Below are 18,638 nucleotides of genomic sequence, written 5' to 3'. Positions count from 1 at the left end.
TTCTTTTTTCAATGCAGATATTTGAAAAAGCTGGGAACATCATGTTTAAGAAGGCAATATTAAGATATTGAGAAATAAGATTCGGCTTTCATAATATAAATGTAAAAGAAGATAAATTTTCCCTCTGGGCTGTTTTTGTCAGTACCTGATATTAGAGAACATTGTTCAACCCAGAGTACCTATTAAATATTTTGTATTGATGTGGTTACTGGATCTCTTTAAAGTAAGAAAACCTATGCTCACAGCTTACCCTGCTTCTTTGTCTAATACAATGTGGATATTGGTCTTACCTCTGTTCTAGAGGATAGTACTCCAGCTCTTTTAAGTGCCATTAAAGAGGTGCCTGTTTTGCATTGATAAATTGCTCCCTTTGCCTTTAACTGGAGGCATAATGATCCATAATAATACAACTCTATACTTGTATCAGGACCAGAAGTGGTCACTGATTTTATGTACTCAGATTAAATAAGTACTTTTATCCTGATTTTGTAATGTACTAGAAAGCTTTGATGCCAGTTGGACCAAATGGTAACCGAGGGCATTAGCAGCTCCCTGAAAATGAACACCCAAAACCTGGAATTGATTAAGGAGTGGACATTTAAAAACCTGGGCAGCAGTTTCTGTTGTCTGGGACTCTCTGAGTGCTTTTATAATATACTGTGGGAGTCAAGGTAGTCCCAGACTCACTGAAGTGGACCAAACCTGTGACTGATGAGCCAGGGTCACTGTACAGCTTTCATTCACAATATGATTCAAAAGGGAGAAGCATACCCTCTCTTACAGCTGCATGGACATATCCAGAGCCTCCTCCATGGTAAATCAAAAGACACATTAGAATGAGATGCAGCAATACCACTGATAGGGTGTTCCCAGCTTCACAGTTTGTACCTCTTTAGAGGGCTGTCTGGGAGAAACCGGGATTGGGAAGGACTGCCCTTGCTGAACCAAGGAACCTTTTGAGGTGGCCAACAGTGACCAACATTTTAATTGGAAAAAAAAATAATGAATTTCATTGTGCTTTGAACTGGGGATTTAAGCCTCACAGAAGCCCTAGAAATTGCTTCTCAAGGAATAGGAAAGCTGCTCTCTTTCTCTCTTGAATGAGTTGTATTACATATCATTACATATATCTCCATTATAAACTGACTGCCGCTCAGTGCAGTTCCAGGTCCAGCTCTTCAAGATCACCGACACACCAAATTCATCCATTGTTTTTTCCAACGCTTTCATTTCTTAGAGCATTTGTCTTTTAAAAACAATGTGGTTTATCCAGGCTAAAACTAATGTATTCCTTCTGTGAAAGTGAAGCAGCAGATTTATTCAGAATAACACTTGTATTAGGGCAACCTGAGATACAACTGCCTGGGTGAATTTTCCTTCCATCTGTAGTGAGTCTGCCTGAGTCATACTAAAACTGAAATTATAATTATTTTTACTGCTGTCAAAGGAGCTCCTTTTCCTTTTAGTACTTGAGCGCAATGAAAAGTCTCAGATAAACTGTAGTTAATAATGGTTTGTGGTGAATTTGGGAGGGCACTTCAAGCAGGGATATCTGCTTTTGACCATGTTCTGTTCAGTACTGTCACTGGTGATGTGACCAACAAAGCAGGGAGTGCACCTGTATTACTTGAGGTGAAGCATCTGAAAAACTACACAGGATTTCAAAGCCGGGTAAGCATCTTCATTCTAAAAGCAGCAAACCAGAGATTTGCAAAGGACACATGAAGCCTCAGAACTTGGGAATGAGGATTTAAAATGGGCCAGGTAGTAACTGGACAGAAAAAAAATCTGCAGTTTACAATGAGCCACAAATGCATTCAAGGCTGCTGCAAAAGATCAAGTCCCATTCTGGGATGTTTCTAAGAGCACTGTTGGATGTAAGACAGAGGAATGAAATTATTCTGCTCTACTTGCCGCTGGAGAAAGCTCAGTGGAAGTACTGTATCTGATGTGGGGCATTGCACTTAAAGACAGATGTATACCAACTGGAGATAATCCAAAGGAAAGCAGCAGGATTGATCAGTTTCTAACAAATGTGGCAAAGGAGGAACTAGCCTGATTTCATTTAATAAAAAGGAAAGGAAGGAAGAAGTGGTTTGCCTGAATGACTCCCCAGGTTGTAAAAGTTTGTTACAAAAAAGAGCTAGTCAGTTATCCACTAAATCCAAGACAGGAAGGCCCAGAAGAAATCAGCATTCTTTGCAACAAATAAGATTTAAATTATTCATAAGGGAGAAAAATCTGGTCACAAGATTTATGAACACATTAAAGCAAGATAACAAGATGCAAGTTAAATTCCAATTAGTGAAGATCTTTAAGGACAGTTTAGGCTTAGGTGTGGTGAGTTAGGTATAACTGATCCTTGTTCTTTGAAAGGGTATGAAGAAGATGAACTCTTGATGTCCCTTCCAACACTGAAATTTCTAAAGGGTGAATTACACCCTTTCCTTTCTCTGTGCAAAGATGTAGAGTGGAGATTCAGAGGTGGTGCTGCTATGGCAAGTAAAGATAGTAATTTAACTTTAAAAATGATTATCTATTGTCATATGTGCTTCAAACATGCTGTCCATATCGTGGCATCATAGAGTTTGACAAGAAGTTTGGATCCAGGACAGCAAATGCTGCACGTTTAGGAGCTGAAAGAGATTTATAATCCATATCCCTAGGATTAGAGAGTCTGAATTCTTCCTGACTGCTTAATGTCCATCTGAAACACTACTTAGAAACATATCCTGATGCTGAGATGTTTTCTTTACTGTTCTTAGGGGAACTGTTCTCACAGTTGTCTGTGAGAAGATCAAAGCAGATTGCCTGCATAAAATGCTCTAACTTCCAGACTGTGAGCTGAAACGAATATATATATATATTATAATTATTATTCAGAAAGTCCTAATGGGTGTATTTGAAGATTTTGCCTAGAGATGAAATCATATCGTCATGCAAAGACATATCTAATCAGAGTAAAACAGCCAGCTAAAATTCACAGGATGACTTTCTACAGCAGGGAATTTCCACAAGAGCAACTCTGACTTTCATAGGGTACAGGTCCAAGTGAATATGAAAAGATAAACTTGAAAATGTTTCTCCTCTAGTTCCTCAGCAAATAAACATGGAATCTCTGAATCAGCACATTTAAGCCTTTTTCCAATCAACACATACTAATGATTAGTATCACTGGTATCATCCAGAAGGCCTGGAAAGTGTTATGTAGGATTATTCTGGAAATTGCTGTCTAAGGCTGCCTTAATCTAGATATGACTGGTTTTGAATAAACATGTGTAAGTCACTATCAATTTTCATCAAGTTGGTCCAAGCCTATTTATCCTTTCTCTGTATGTGATGACAGGCACTGCAGCCTAGGTGAAAATGACCCATCCGCCTCCTAGAAAAGCTTAATAATTCATTTGTAGTCCACCTCATTCTAGACTAGTTCACACTGCGTATTCTCTGCACTGCACAGCTGGCTCTTAAAGAAGCAGTACTGCATGCTACAAACATCTTTGCCTGGCATCCCTCTATTTTTCACTATATTAATATGGAACCAGTGTGTGAAGTTAACATTTTCAAAACAAAACAGAATGAAGAATCGATACTAGTGGTGCTGGGAGAAATGTCATGACCTTGATTACAGCTAGTACAATTCAGCGATCAAGATACAAAAGCAGTTTCACCCCACTATCACCAAGGTAAGGATGTAGAGGAAAGAAGGTGCCCACTCCATAAGTGTTAGTGCTGTGAAACTAGTGGCAGCTCATTAACTTCCTTCTCTGTTGTGCTGAGCCCCTCTTTGTTGTGTGATAATGAATTTGGAAAAGGAAAACAATGCTTCCCCTTTTTCTTTCTTTTAAGGAGTTTTGGCTCTGTTTTACCAGACCAGTACATTGCTGCATTCCACCAAGTATTGACTCGGGTGACACCTGAAATCACAGTGCACTGAATGAGGTAAGTCATGTAGTCTCGCTCCTCGGGCTTTCCCTTGCTTGCTTGCCTGCTTGCTTTTCTACCTGAGCAGGCAGTCAGATATTCAACTTCAGGCTGTCATCATCAACTCTGCATCCAGGTCTTTAAGTTCTTGGGGTGCAGCTGCTCCATTATTCAGCAGTTCTGCTTGCAGGAAGTTTGTGGGATCAGGTTGCTTAACACTGTAAGTGCAGCCATCCTGTCTGTGCCTCTTCCAGCAGCAGCCAGCTGCTGTGCTGCAAGGGGATCCCATCACGTGCTTGTTGCATTGCTACAGGTCAGACACCCTCTGAAATCTGACTTACCTCTCTATCCCCACCATCACTTTTAAAACATGTTTTTACGCAATTTTGAAATGTACCAGTCTTGCCTCTGAGCAGTGCTGAAGACCCAGGATTCAGAAATAGGAGAGCATTTCTGAGCCAGGCATGATGGTCTGGGTTTGAAAAACTGAGCTGCAGAGCTGCGTGTACAGTCTCACATCCAGACTTCCCTCTTGCATTGAATAGAATTACTGAATGAAGAAAAACACAGCCCCAGAGAGTCTATCTGGGGCTGAATAACTTTGCAACTATGAAAGCAGAAGGAGGGTTTGGCTTTTCCACGTTATTTGCAGTGTCTGACATCTGTGAGTTTCATATCCTCTGCCTCAGCTTTGTTGCACTAAGCTGCTCTTCCTCAGGTCTTCTGGGCATTTTCCCTTCACTGCCTCCCTCTTCTTTCAGAGACCTTCAGTTATGGCAGTGTCCAGTTTCTCCCTTTCTAGAGCATACTGTGATTTTAAAGGTTTTGGTCTTCTATACTAAAAGGCCTGAAATCCTGTAGTCTGCTTGGAAGAGTTTGGTGGCTTAGGACAGCTAGTGTCAGGTAAGTGTTTTCCTATGGACCTGAGATTTTGCCTGTGATTTATGAGTGGCCATTTCTAGACTCCACAAGGTTACTTCTTATCCTGTTCACCCCCTTCAATTCTCCTCTCTGTGTTTTGGTAACATAATAGTTATCAAAACCATATATTTTTATGCTGACATCTGGACTGATCATTTGTGCATTATATAATGCAAGGTTAAAGAGCAAGCAAAATGCAGGTGTCATTGCAGGGTAATAAGTCCTAACGTTCAGAAAAGCCAGGTTACCTTTTTCCCCCATGAACTTGACTGCTCTTCCAAACCCAGGCTTAGGCTAGTTCTTGCTAATAAACTAAACAGGGCCAGGGCATTTCCCCTTTCCCTGAGTAACCAGGCAAAACCATATATATATAACTGTATTTTCTTACCCTCCAAAATAGCCTCAAACTGTCAACAGGGAATGATCTCTGGCCTGTGCTGACTCACAGCTATGTCCAGGAATTGCTTGTGAGAGAACCAGTTAGTGTGGACCAAAACAGCAGCAGGAGTTGTGCCAGCCAACCCGAGTGTATGGGCATGAACGTGCCAGGCTGGGGGCTATGCTCTGTGTCTGCCTGCTTTATTAGTACAGACGTAGCCTGAGGGAGCCAGGGACACTGAATGCTGAGGTACGCACATATCAGAAGGCTGGCAAGAGAGGCAAACCCACAGATCCTGAAGACAGGTTGCACACCTATGTGAAAATGCAGACTCATATCTGCTGCTCAGCTCACACAAAGAGCAGTAGCAAGGGTCATAAAGTGGCATGGGCATCAGCTTTTCTAGTAACCAGAGGAGGCACAATGAGTCCTCGGCAGCAATATGTTTGGATTTGCATTTTGTAGAGCCAGTTCTGTTGCACTCTCAGTGCTTTTTGTACCTATACCAGTCTCAACGACCTAGCAGAATTATAGTAGCTCATGCTCTAATTGAGCCCTCATTTTGCTGCACAGACAGCACACATGTTGGATTGCCTACAGTGCAAGCAGGACCTGCCTCATAAGCACATATTGGCTCAAACTAGAGGTCCCCTTAGTCCATTTCTCTGTCTCTTGTAGTGGCCCATAGCAGATGCTAAGGGAGTAGCAGGGCATGCATCATATATCCCAAAGACAGCAGCTGAGCAAATCTGGGACAAGGAAGAGTTGAATGAAAAAGCGTGTTTATCACTTTTAGAGTTTGGGTTTTGTCCATGTGCTCTGGCAAAGGGAAAGAGTTTTCTGTTTACATGCACCACATCACTCCTGTCATAAAAGCAAATGATTCTTTCTGGCCTGTTGCAATGCAACAGCAGAAGAGGTACAAAGCAAACATGCTGCATATTCCTCTGTAGTTCTGCCCCTCCACACAAGCATGGTATAGCCCGGGTCCTCACTAAAGCCCACTGAAGCAAGAAATAAGCGTTGCTTCTTGGTTGTTTTGTTTCTAAGATCTGTAATGGGATTTAGGTCTTGCAGCAACCTGGGGGTCACTGCATGGACCAGGATCTACAAAGCTATAGATGGCACAGGTCAGGCTGGATAAGATCATCCTCCAAGATGCTTTTTTCTCCATCAAAACTCAGATCAGGAACACTATGCACACAGACATTTCTGTTCTGGGACTGGACCTCACACATCTCTGGCCCTAGAAAGCCTTGCAGCCCTTGGCTCCTCTGCAGCAACCTTGTGAGCATGCCCTGTTGCCACTCTGTATGCCCCGGTTTTCTCATGTCTCTGGAGATTTGATGGCAGATGTCCTATTGTGCATGGAAAAGGGCACCTCAGAGAGTCCCTCCACTTTGTCTTTTTTTCCCAGAAATCAGCATAAAGCAGAACAGGCCAAAGTGGTTTGCCTGAATAAACAGCAGTTCCTACTACTACTATCTGAACCCATACCAAAGAAGCATGTCTAACTAACAGAGGAGAAAGCAGGCAGGAAGAAAGGTGAAAAAGAAGGAAGATGATAATTTAATAAATCAATTTCCTAGTAACTAATGACAACAGCACACTTCCACAATTAAAAATTACCTTTAGGAATCCTCCTGTAACATGTCGGCTTCCCAAAAAGGCCTCAGCAATTGAGTAGACTATTATTTTCCTTACTTTTTCTCTCCCTTCCAACCCAGTGCTTTGCCAATAACACGGTAAAAAACATACCATTCAGAGATAGCTCCTGCCCATACATGTATACACAGATAGTGTTTTCATCTACTACCTTGGCTGCTCACTGGAAGATTTGAGTTAAGCCAACATATATCTGAGCTCTATCTCAGTGAATACTTCAGTAAGTGAAATGCTGCAAATTTCAAAACCAACGTGGTTTTGAAGCTGCCTCTGCGTGTGATAGCTTCACTATCTGCCAACCTTCCTGCAGCCCACATGACATGCATAGCCAATATTAATTGCCTCATTATAGCAAGACAGGCAAAGCAAGCACCAAAGAAAGCAGAAACTACAGAAGGCAGCGTTAGAGCCTGCCAGCTGCAGACCTGGGTTTTATTTAGCCTCTTGGAGTGCCCCCATCTGAGAGGGTGGCCAGACAACTATGAGAGTCCTGGAGGCCTCAAGCATGTGCCACATCATTTTTGCCCAGACTTAATGCAGGCAGTCATCAGCACCTGTCTGTCCTCACTGACATTCAAAATGGGATAGTTCAATACAGCTGATGCTTTTGTGTTAGAAGGCTTATCTGTTATATGTGTCCTACAGGCTGCATTGTATGTGTGACTGCTGCCTCTGAGCATGAGCTGGGTGCGAGGAGGGACAGACTTTTGTGTACTCTTTGGTGCCAGCCTGACCGTACAGCATAAAGTTGTAATACCTGCAGTCATTTTGCAGCATCCCCTGGTGGGCTCAGGCTTCCTTCTGTGAGAGAAGTATATTTCTTGGAAGAAAGAGGGGTAAGCATCACTCAGCGAGGTTTGCCTCCCTTCCTACAGCCAGCATCTCTGCGTTCAGTTGAGCCCTTAGCTCCTGTTGTCTTTGGTCTTCCCCACCCTCTGTGCTCTTTACACTCTCAACTGCCTTGTCTTTCTTTTTAAATTTCCCTGCCTCTCCTTGTTTCCTTATCCTTTGGGACTTCTCTCTGCCTCTCCCCTTCAGGCTTCCTGTCTCCCCTCCAAGACAGCACTTCCGACAGCAGGAATTTTGAGATATGGCATGCTCATATATTTTGTATTAGCTCTAGGGGCTCTTAAGCCTTCTGACTTCATGGGGTTACACAAACTAGCAAGTACTGTAGCCCAGGAATGCACCTGGAAGTAAGAGAAAAGGAGGGAGGGGGGAAATTAAATGCTTAGCAACAGGAATGCCACACTTTTGAAGAATTAACTAGCTATTCATTCAATTTGAAAGGGTTATTGCATTAAGAACTCACATTTGAATTAAGGGGGGGGAAAAAGCACTTGCTTGCTAAAGGCTGAGGATAAACCCAGCATTTCTTTATCACTGCCTAGGGAAAAGAAAAACCTTAATTACAATACTTGTCTTTGAATAATATTTCAGTCATAACAGCACATTTCTCAGATTCTTCATGATAAGTGCATTAATATTTATTCATTTTCTATGACCTTTAGATAATTCCTAAGGGTACTATTTTGCTAGCGTTGATGGTTGCTCACTTTTTATGCTTCTTCTGTACACTGGTCCAAAGCTTGATCTCCATATATCAGCATCTTTCTTGTCTTTGGAGGCCTATTTCTATGAATGGAGTGAACGAAATTTGGAGATAACTTTGTCATCAAGCTTCAAAACTAATCTTTAGGGGTAGAGATCTGCCATTGTAGACCCTGATGGACATCAGGCTGAGTGCAGAAACCTATTCCTGTTGCAACTGTTGAGACTGGGAAATACTTGCAGCCACTCTTTTTACAGTAGTTTTCCTTGCAGTCTCAAATGCTTGTCATTTGTTGATATATAATTCCCTCTTGTCAACTGTAATACACATCCTGCTTGCCTTACATGGGGAGGGGGGCTACTCTGGAAACTACAGGAGTAAGACTATCTTCTTTTGTTTTAATTCATTTTACTTTAAAATAAAACATGTATATTTGTACCTCTACCACTTTATAAATGCTTTCTGCACTCTAAACCCAGATTAAAGTAATTAAAATTTGGCTTCTTCACCCACTGACACTCAAATTGAAGAGGGTATTGTGAATTTTTGCTAATTCAGCAATTTGTAGGTGAGCATTTTTTGTCACTGCTAAGGCTGATTTCTTTTCAAAATGTTTTGTTTCCATTAAAATGTTAGTATATCAAATTACAGAAATCTCTGCTGGTTTCCAGACTTTACAAAACTTGTTTACAACTAGTATTTTGAGTGAAATGACTTTTGTATTTGTAAGTTTGGGCTAGATAAGATCATGATCTTCCAAGTAGTTTTTAGTCAAAGACAAATCTATAGTCTTCTATCTAATATCTGTGCATGTTTGCAAAAACACAGTGCACTCTAAATTTCTAGAAGCAAATGCATGTGAATGAGGCCATGTCTCCCTGTCTCCCTCCTCCTCTTTGTACACCTAATTGTACCAAATTTGGTACTCCTAATAGTATTGTTCAGTCTTGGGGGATAAAAATACAATTCTGAGAGGAGTGTAAATGCCCTTTATGCAAAGAAAAGTCTCTTATCTGCAGTAATTTGGTGAATAGGCTCTGTGATGATATCTGAAATGCTATGCTTCACCCACAGAAACTCTGCCTCCCACCTTTATTTTTTGGCTTAGTAATTTCAAGAAATTGGAGTGATAACTAGGTAAAGAGATGCCAGCATGGGACATTTATTTGTATATCAGTGGATCAGTGTCTTTTTAAACTAACAATTTAAAAAAACCCACAAAAGACACTATCTTTCTGGATAGCTGTATTTCTTTCATAAACAATGTCAGTAGATAAGGGCATATTTCTGTCCTCAGCTAAGGAGTATTTTATCATGAAAAGGCATCAAACTATTATCTAGTCATGCACTTGTCCCTGTGCAAAAAAACAGATTTTTGAAAGCTGAAAGAGAAAAATGCAACAACCTTGGTATTCAAAAGACTTCTACTGACAGTACAGGACAATAGTGACATTTTAAAATTAAATACTGGGTTTGTTGTTTTTTTTTTGTAAATGCAAAAGATACAAATCTTAGGGTCCAAGTTAATTTTGGCTACATGTGCAAAACAGGAGGAATCCAGACTAGCTGCAATTATTTCAATGAGGAATATTCAGTGAGGCAAGAAGAAAAGCTTTTTGCTCAGAGCAGGAACTAGGTTTAAGACTGCTTTGCAGTTTATACATGACCTTGGATTTATAATTTGGTTTTCAGCTATTCTTAATATTCACAGGAGCTGGAGAATTTTCTTTAGAAACTGGAGCAGTTGCTATTCCCACATCCTAGGCACTATATCGATCAAACCCATTTCCAAGACAGGAGTCCCAAATCCCTCCCAGAGCTTGAAGCCCAGATGCCTCAGAGCACTGAAATGATGGATCTTTTACCAGGAGCAGATTACTAGAGCATAAACACTGTGAACACCTATCTAACAGTGTATCAGTCGCTGATGCCATATCTGGAATGCATTCAATATATTCAGCTGTTTCAGAGCATCTTATTTCAAAGACAAAACACAAAATTTCTTCCCCCCTCCCATACATGAGAAACAAAATTCTGGCTGACACAAACAAGCATTACATGTACCATAGGAACAAATCTCACAGCATTTGTCTCACTAAGTGTAGCCACTGTCTACTGGCTCCGAGGCAGCAATAGCCTGACAAGAAACTACCTCAGTGACCAGCAAACTATGGTATAACACTGAGACCAAGAGCAGACGTGCTTCACATGTACTTCAGCATACACTACAACCTTCCTTTTAATCACATGAAAATCTAAATTCACAGTCACTGTGAACATTAAAGTGAGTTGAAAATCCATCATTAACCCATGCACTGGCTTTCTCCTGGCTGTATTGATGAAGGATAAACACAGCAACCTTGACTAATATTTTATTTTAATTAGAGTAAAAGTAATTTGCAATAAGCACACAACACAGGGAATTAAAGGAAATTTAAACAAGCTTTAGGTATAAACCTGTAAAACCACTCTGAGGCAATTTGAATTCTTCATCAGGCTGGGGACTGTAGACATATGTATATATTTATTTATTTATTTTATTGAGTGCTCATGTTTCATTCCTGAGCAGGCCTGCATGTATTGATTCGATCTCATGTTCAGTGAAGTGTGTATGTGCAAATGCTTAATGGGAGCAAAGGCCTGAAAGATAAAATGGTCTTTTCTATTTGGCCAGACCACACACCCTTGGAGATTTGCCTGGCCCAAAGAGGATGTTATTGCACAACTGGTGCAACCGCTTTTTGAAGCCTAGAAGGGAACTCATGAAGGAACATTGGTGCATTGCAGCTGAGAAAAGCTCTAATTTGTACTGCTTATCTCTGATCCATGCACAACAGATCTGAGAGGAGGATTTTGCCCTTAATTTGTTCCCTGGTGTCTACACATTTTGAGCGTGTTAGATCAATGAACGATGCTACATTCCATATGTGCCACAACATGTATACCTAGCTAGGTACACTGAAGATAAAGAGGCAGCCTCAACTTTGAACCTCCTGTTTGTAAAACAACTTAAAACATTAGGCAGATGACTTTGTAAAGCGAACTAATTAGCAATAAAGACCAAAGGCACATTCTGTGTGAATAAACAGCATAGATTTAGATCTTAGTTAAAACTTAGTGAATGTCAACTAATAAGGAGGTCTGTGGAATCTGTCAGGATTTGCAAATCCTGCTTTTCTGAAAGGAGAAGTATTACTGCTCCTAGCAGAAAATACCTATGTAAGGTTTGAGTCTGTGTGGTGGAGTGAGACGTGCAGCTCCAAGGTTCAGCATCTTTAGCCTTCTGTGGGAAAGATCTTTTTATAGTTGCTTTTTATTTAGCTAGGCGTTTCTCTGGGGAGGGCAGGAGGGCGTTAGCTCAAGAATTCATTTGATAGATTTCAGATCAGCAGCTAATCTGTCATTTCAAGGGGTGACAATGACAGGAGGGAGAGACTTCTTAATTTATTCATAAAATACTTTGTCTGTCTATTCCATTTATTTAGTTCATTCTTCTTAGGTAAAAGTATTGAAAAAAAGGAAATTAATCCTAACCTTGGAGGTGAGAAGCAGAATGCTGATAACTCCTGCTCTTGGGGCACAAGTAGTCCAGGACTTTTTTCACCCAAGAGTGTGAAAAACATGACAGACTGATATTATCTCATGCATTTTACCCCTCGAATTCTTGTTGATACCACAATACCACAGAGGCTTTACTGACCTATTAACAACACTTACTGGAAGCTCATATTCAGTATAGCAAGTCACATACCTTGTTTGTTATTTCAGCACAGCACAAAAATGCCCATGGTACACTTTGTCTGTCTTTGTGCAATTGTTGCCAGTGAACAGATTACATCATGTTGGAAATGTCTGAAATTTCAGAAGGAATTTTTCATGAAGTTTAAGAATTAACATATATTTTTCAGTGAGCTGTAGCTTCAAGAAACATCAACACAGCCACGAAAGAATTATTTTATGATTTGTTGGTCAAAGACTGAATAGCAAAAATTCATTGGCCAAACCCCAATACCATTTTCTGTCTTTGATGAGAGTTGAAAAAGCACTTAGAATTTAATTTCACTAGGTTTTCTATGGCCTTAAATCTTACATGATGCAACATACGTATGGAGGACAGGATGATTCTGTGTAATTGCATTTTGATTTCATAATAATATGGCAGTGTTTTATTGCTAAAAGTTAATTCCGCATAAGTTGAGTAAGTCCACTTATTCAACCACACTGAGATACTATAACTTTTCTTTCAACTGAAGACTTTATCACCAGCAAAGCCCAGATGCAATCCTTAATATACATTCCAGGAACACTGAGTGTGTGCAAAGTAAGGTATGAAGACTCAAGAACTTGACACCATCTGTCAATTAATGGGCTAAGCTTGGTTAGAACTGAATACTTTATTTACTGATCTACACTATCATCTCCTGAGGCAGTAGATGCCCCACCCCTGAAAACATTTAAAGGCCAGGCTGGAAGGAGGTCTAGCAACCTGATCTAGGTTAAGATCCAGGGGTGGGCTTGAATTAGATGACCTTTAAGATCCTGTCCTGGATTCAGCAGTAGCAGTCATTTTTCTCCTTCTTAGTAGCTGGTGCAGTGCTGTGGTTTTGACTTTCAGCCTAGGAACAGCGCTGATAACACCGATGTTTTTAGATGTTGTTCAGTAATGTTTACTCTGACCAAGGACTTTCTGAGTCTCATGCTCTGGCAGGGAGGAGGGGAAGCCGGGAGGAAGCGGAGACAGGACACCTGACCCAAACTATCCAAAGAGATATTCCATACTACAGCATGTTATGCCCAGTATATAAACTGGGGGCAGTTACCCAGAAGGGTGAGGTTACTGCTCTGTTCTGGTTGGGTATCAGTCAGCGGGTGGTGAGTGTTTGTATTCTCTTCCCTTGTTATTTCCCTTATCATTATTATTATTGATGGTAGCAGTATTGATTTGTGTTATACCTTAGTTACTAAACTGTTCTTATCTCAACCCATGGGAGTTACATTCCTTTGATTCTCCCCATCACTCCGGGAGCAGGGGGAGGAAGGTGGGGGAGTGAGCGAGTGGCTGCGTGGTTCTGGGTTGATGGCTGGGCTTAAACCACGGCAGGTCCCTTTCAACCCAAACTGTTCTATTATTCCATGAATCTATGATTCTGTATGCCACAAGCTTCTTGCCCACTTTGACAGTCCCAGCCTTACTCTTCCAGATTTCAAACTTCAAATTTCTGATGGCTTGTGGTGATGAAGCATATATAGTGGGGATCAGATGTAGTTTTTCCACAGTTACACCAAACCTTATTAAAGGGAAAATCTTCAGAAAATGGACCTCTAAAGGCACCCTAAGATATGCTTTTCAAAGTCATGTAATTTGACCAAGTTTGAAGTTTTGCTGGATCTTTTTAGCAGATCTGCAAAAAGTACATTTTTACATGAGATTGTTTTCTTGCTAGGTGTTTCAATTTTACAGCAAAAAAATGGAAATATTAACATTTCTCACAATATGGCTGTGAAAATAGACATAACAGCATACTTTTCCTTAATCTCATTCTTGGAATGGTAAATACATATTACACTAACCTATTTCTCAAAAAAAGGAAAGGGGGACAGCTAGAGACATGTATTTGCTGTGGAAAGCATAAGTTTGGTTTTTTTAAATATAACACCGGGAAACAGATAGCTACCATGCAAAGGGAAGGGTGTCGCTATGTAAATTTCAGATAAATTCTTCAATTGTGGAGCTCTCAGTGTATAAAGCAACTCCCTCAAGCAATATAGGAATGTAAAGTAACAGTATGGTGCATGGCTGGTGCAACTTGGCACCAGTGGGGACCAAGCTAGAGTTTTCAGGTTTTTTGCTCTACATTTTTGTTGGCTGGTTTTCAGTTTTTCTCCTACAGAAGATCAAGACAGGGAGAAAAGTGTACGAATTAGACTCATCTGAATCTAGAGCTGGGATATATGTAAAGTACAGAACAGGGCCTGTGAGCTGGGAGTTGTTCCCTGATCCCACCATTTAGCCAGGGGCAGACAGTCTATACATACCAGCTTTCTTAATAAGACCTCACAGCAGTTCAGCCTCTTGTTTGCTTTTTCTTCATCCACTATCGCTCAAATAGAGCTTTTCAACTCTGTTTCCTCAATCTAGTATTTTTCTCTAATTATTTGCCTTGAGCCTATAGTATCTGAAATTGCTACATGGCCTCTAGCTCAAATATTTGTCAGGCCCAGGACTCTGTAATGTCTAAAATAAATTAACTCAATACTGCCAACATGACTTATATTCAGTAAGTTCAGTACACACTGCCAACCAAGGTAGTGCAAGAAGATAATATTTATATCAAGTTTTAAAAAAAAATAATTACTGTTTGAAAGACCATGGGAAGAAATACGTATTTAAATGTGAGTCATTGATTTACATGCTCAGTTATGCATGAATATATCATTAGGAGTTGAGAAACCAGAATCTCAGTGAAAGCTTTTTGGAATTAGCCTAAATGGTCACAATGATTATGAATATATAATATCGGGGGTTAAGTAAATATAAATATAAACACTAATATATCCATGCATGAATACACATATATGTATGATCAGAGGTATGCATGTAAATACATGTGCATGCATTTACAAATACATACAAGGAAAGCTAATGAAAGAGAAACAAAGCAGCTGAAATTAGTTCCTCCTCTTCATTCACAGGTTTCTTTGTGTCACACAAGGCCATGGCAAAAACTATTCCATGAGTGGTTAAACCTCCAAGGGTCCTTGTGTCACTGCAAACCAGAAATTTGGAGGAGCTTACTGTGGTGTTCTGAAACCTAGTTTCCATCAAGCTGTGAGATGGTTAAGTAGGTAATGACCGTTGCAGATAATGCAAGTTATATATGTACCATAGAACACACTTCATTTGCAGATGTAAGGATCACACCTTAATTTAATTATTAATTTAATAAAATGAGGCATAATAAGTCTTCTGCATTGGATAATTAAAATCTAAAAATGAGGCAAAAATTAGCAAGTGATTGGAGAGAGAAGGCAGAAAATCAAGGGCTAGAGAGTGGATTTTCCTCACATCTGTAGGCAGCAAAACTCACAATGAAAGCCCAATGGCTGGGCTGCTCACTGGTCTTCCCTTGCAGTAGCAAAAATCACAGTGGGGTTGCTTTTTCACTGGTTTTGTCCTTTGGCTTTTCGGAAACAAACGTGTGTGAGTTACAGCTATATCAGCTTTCTTCTACATCTCATCTTTGCAAAGCATTTTACAGCAGAGAGCTCCTCCATCTGAGCAATTTGCACCTTCCCTTCCATGTGGGACATGAGGCAGACCTTTACAAATAGTTATGATTTATATATTTTGCAGCTATTCAGCAGCAAGTTTTTGCATAAATAACACACAGACATAGCCACAGACTTCTCTTGTCTGCTACCAGAGTTTGCCAAAGAGCATCTTCCTGCAGACTGAAGGAAAAAAATGGTGGATTATGCTTTCTCAGGGCTCCTTCTTAGACATTTCTGTTCCTGTTGAGTGATTGGTTCTGTGTGAAGGGCTGAGAAAAGAGGAGCATATTTCAGAAAATGAAAACAAGGAAAAATAAACATATTTTGCAATTTCAGCATTACTGAAAGACGTAAGGATAAAGAAATGTCAGGTTCTACGTTGTCCCCATCTACAGGTCCTTGGCCATAAGAAAAATTCAGAGAAGAAATCTTCTGTATATGGGGAGAAAATAGCCTTCATGCAGACATGGATGGCCCTCACACTGTAACATGGATCCAAAACCATGGATATTTCAAGGTACTGAAGAGCTACATTAGGTGTCCCACGTTGCTTTCTAAATTTCTTTGCTCCTGCTAGCCACAGAAACTTTAAAATTTTATCTAAAGGTTAACCTAAGTCACATATTGAGTTTAAAAAAAATTATAGTCAGTTCTTTGTATTGGCTCATCCTAAGAATTGAGTGCTTTATGCTGGCTGAGCAGCATAAACATCTTTCACCACTTCAGAAATATACTGTTAAATGCACCTTGCTGATAAATAAAAATTGTTTGCCATGATATGGAAGTATGTCTAAGAAACTGAATAATAAATTCTATAATGAGGCAGGTGCTTTGGTTAAACACAGAAAGAATAGGTCATGTTAGATTTTCAATCTCCTTGTCTGGGAGAAGCATGATTATGCCATATCTATATATGCATATATATATTATACATACATATATATATATATGCAAGAAATAATGATTTTTAAATTAGATAAAGAAAAGCCCATTCAATTTTGCTTTCAAAACCAGAGTATGCCACCAGTTGTATTTATATTCATTAAATTCCAGGGTTAAATTTCAGAAACAGTTGGATACTCACTTTGATCCTAAGATTAGAAAAACGTCCATGCTCATTTTCTCTAGCACTGAATTGAACACAAAATGCTTTCTGAAAATTCAGTAGGCCTTTTTCAGCCAAAATTTCTTAAGCATGTCTGTTCATTGTAGAGTTGAGGAAATGCAGAGAGGATGAAGACTGCTGAGGATTTTTAGGTTTTTTTTATATCTGCAAAGCATTTTTATCATTTTCCTTTGAAGTCTCTGCAAGTTATCTAGTGTTTGTGTTAACTTTCTGTATGAAAAGAGAAACTGATTTATCCTCCTAGGAGCCATTTTAAACATCAGAGAAAGTGAAGAGCAGGAATGAAATCTACCTGACTGAACAAAGACCAGCATAGAAAGCATAGCCACTCTAAGGGTTTGTTTTAAATTCTGACTTGATTCCTGCAATAGAGCTATCCAAATTCAGCTCCTAAATAAGTGAACGCTGCAGCTCCAATGTGAGATTCTATCTGCATGCCTTAATGTTTTTTTGTCTTGTAATCAATAGATTTCAGAATAGCCTCCATGGTGTAAAATAGAAATAATAAAACTCCCCCCGAAATAAAACCAAACACAGAAACTCCAGAAAACATAGCTAGAGACAGTATTTATAGCATCTTACATGATGACTGCTTAGAAACAGAAAGAATTTCACTGCTTGCTGATGGGTTTCATGAAACTACAACAAGTTTTGTATTTCTTCTACTTGTTTCTCCTATAAGGGAGCACAATGCTTAAGCTAGCTTGTATTTAGTGGAAGTTAACCCTACTCTTATTTCAGTCTTAACTCAAAATACCCCATCAAGGATTAAAAACCAGGGAAAGACTAATTTAATGTAGCCTCTGTAACTCAAATGTAACAAGAAGTCATAAAAGTCCTGACCTTCTGTGCTTGGTTTCCTGATAATATCTGGTATAAATGCCTAATTTAGTGCTTATTAAAGGAACATTGTTAATAGGGAGTATAAAGGCTTAATTAGATTTTGTAAGAAGTTAACTACTGTAGCAAAGAGAGCCTTTCATTCTGTATTTATCACGAACACACCGGAATGTCACCAATATAATCTGAGAAGAGTAAAGTCAATCCAGGAGCTGCAACCAGTTGTTAAAAACTAACCTGTTTTATGTAATTTTAAAAATCTGGTATCTGGTTTTATTTTCAGGTGGAGGTAGATTTTTTATTTAGTCTAAAAAAGAATAATTGTGGAAGATTTTAGATGGAAAAAGAACCAATTGAGAATGGCACTGAGGAGTTTATTTAGAATCGCTTCTCAGTTTGAACTCCTGTGCATCTATTAAATAGGTTGCATTAAGTTTATGTATCTTATGTATATAGAGTTAGAGTTGGTGGAATGATACAACAAATACATTTACAACATAGTCAGTAATCGATGATCTTAGATTTGTTGTTACTCTTGCCACCATGACAAATGTTTCCAAACATTTGTGGGGCAGTATTCACAATATGAAAAAGTGTCTGTGAATTACCAGTATTCTCCAAATTTGTACCTGAAATGCATTGTTCATTGCTCATTGTTCATTATTTGTTGGTTGTAACTCATTATCTTTTGTTAAAGCTTGTTATCTAATCAAGAAGCAGAAAATGCACTCTATGACCAATAACATCCCACAAATAATGATTAATCAAAATGAGCATTTCATGAACAAAACAGTGACTAAAAATCATTTAGCTGAGTCAGTTATTAAAGACATACAATAGGAATGTGTTGACACAAATCAAGAGTGGTTTGTGAATGAGTCGTGAACTAAAAGCCAATTTCATTTGGGGGGTCCTAATATCCCTAGTATATGAGTGTTTTGACATAAAACACTGAATTG

At 39.4% G+C, this 18,638-nt stretch overlaps 1 long non-coding RNA gene across 1 annotated transcript in view; it reads left to right on the top strand.

Moving 5' to 3' along the window:
• Positions 1 to 17,169, top strand: part of LOC133206793 (uncharacterized) — a 65,923-nt gene extending 48,754 nt beyond the window's left edge. Inside the window, exons 4-6 of the long non-coding RNA XR_009723883.1 lie at positions 15,135 to 15,287; positions 16,109 to 16,230; positions 17,084 to 17,169. This is a non-coding gene — a long non-coding RNA (uncharacterized LOC133206793). The remainder of the gene's footprint in view (positions 1 to 15,134; positions 15,288 to 16,108; positions 16,231 to 17,083) is intronic.
• Positions 17,170 to 18,638: the final 1,469 nt, after the last annotated feature.

Source organism: Neopsephotus bourkii, unplaced genomic scaffold (assembly GCF_033783945.1).
Source record: "Neopsephotus bourkii isolate Nb327-2 ecotype Australia unplaced genomic scaffold, CSIRO-AGI_Nbou_v1 NB_1820, whole genome shotgun sequence".
Lineage (NCBI taxonomy): Eukaryota > Metazoa > Chordata > Aves > Psittaciformes > Psittacidae > Neopsephotus > Neopsephotus bourkii.
Note: the sequence above shows the minus strand (reverse complement) of the source record. Positions and strands in the feature narration are given on the sequence as shown.